This window comes from Otolemur garnettii, unplaced genomic scaffold (assembly GCF_000181295.1).
Source record: "Otolemur garnettii isolate 467f Iridium unplaced genomic scaffold, OtoGar3 scaffold00054, whole genome shotgun sequence".
Taxonomy (NCBI): Eukaryota; Metazoa; Chordata; class Mammalia; order Primates; family Galagidae; genus Otolemur; species Otolemur garnettii.
The window spans coordinates 4,764,999-4,766,036 of NW_003852449.1; the positions used below are offsets into that span (position 1 = coordinate 4,764,999).

Sequence of the window (1,038 nt, forward strand, 5' to 3'; positions counted from 1 at the left end):
GCTTCCCGAATACCTGGGACTACAGGCACCTGCCACAACACCCGGCTGTTTTTTGCAGTTGTCACTGCTGTTTTAGCTGGCCGGAGCCAGGTTCAAAACCTGCCACCCTTGGTATATAGGGCCGGCACCCTACCCACTGAGCCACAGGCTCTGCCCAGCATCCAGGCAGTGAAGCTGGTTCCTTGTTCTGAAGCTTGGTGAGGATAGACATGATGACTGGCCAGTGTGGACTCTGGCCACAGTGCCCCGGGGCTTTCTGAAGGCACCCGGAATACTTGTCTGGAGTGTAGACTGGGGACAGCACACAGTCTAACACATCAACACCTTGGAAGGGACTGTCTTCAAGGTCCCTCAGAGCAACCCATAGGAGCAACAGGCTGCGTACACTGCCGGAGAGGCTGCTGGAAGGGGCAGGAGGCGGCCGCACTGTTGGGCACTCAGGAGAAGCACAGGCAAGATCTTTCCTTTCCCAATAGACACCAGGAGGGGGCCCTGGACGGGGGCCAGAGCTGACCCTCTTGGTGAAGATGTGAGAGACACAACATACATTTTACCAGACTTCAGGTGTACTCCAGAGCAGCCAGGGTATTTGAAAAGATTGAGGTGAGCTCAATTTTTTTTTTTTATATATATCACCATGTGTGAAACTGCAAATACAAACCATTTATAGTCATATCATTGATTCCAAATAAATCAGTGCTATAGTTTTGGAAAATAATTGTGATTTATTGAATGGGATGCCTGAGGTCCTTGCACTGTGACAGCATTAGATTGAGGGGGAAATGTCTAAAATGAGACCGTGACTTTATTTCCATACTTCCCAGAATGAGCCCTGACTACCACAGGGTCTTACTTTTCTTTTTTCTTTTTTTTTTTTTTTTGAGACAGAGTCTCAGTCACCCTGGGTAGAGTGGTGTCATAGTTCATAGCAACCTCAAACTCTTGGGCTCCAATGATCCTCTTGTCTCAGCCTCCCAAGTAGCTTAGTCTACAGGTCCCTGACACAACTCCCGGTTAGTTTATCTCTTTGTAGAGACA

The 1,038-nt window shown here is 48.7% G+C and overlaps 1 pseudogene; it reads right to left on the reverse strand.

Moving 5' to 3' along the window:
• Nucleotides 1-333: 333 nt before the first annotated feature.
• Nucleotides 334-424, reverse strand: LOC111726142 (annotated as a pseudogene).
• Between the last annotated feature and the right edge of the window lie 614 nt (nt 425-1,038).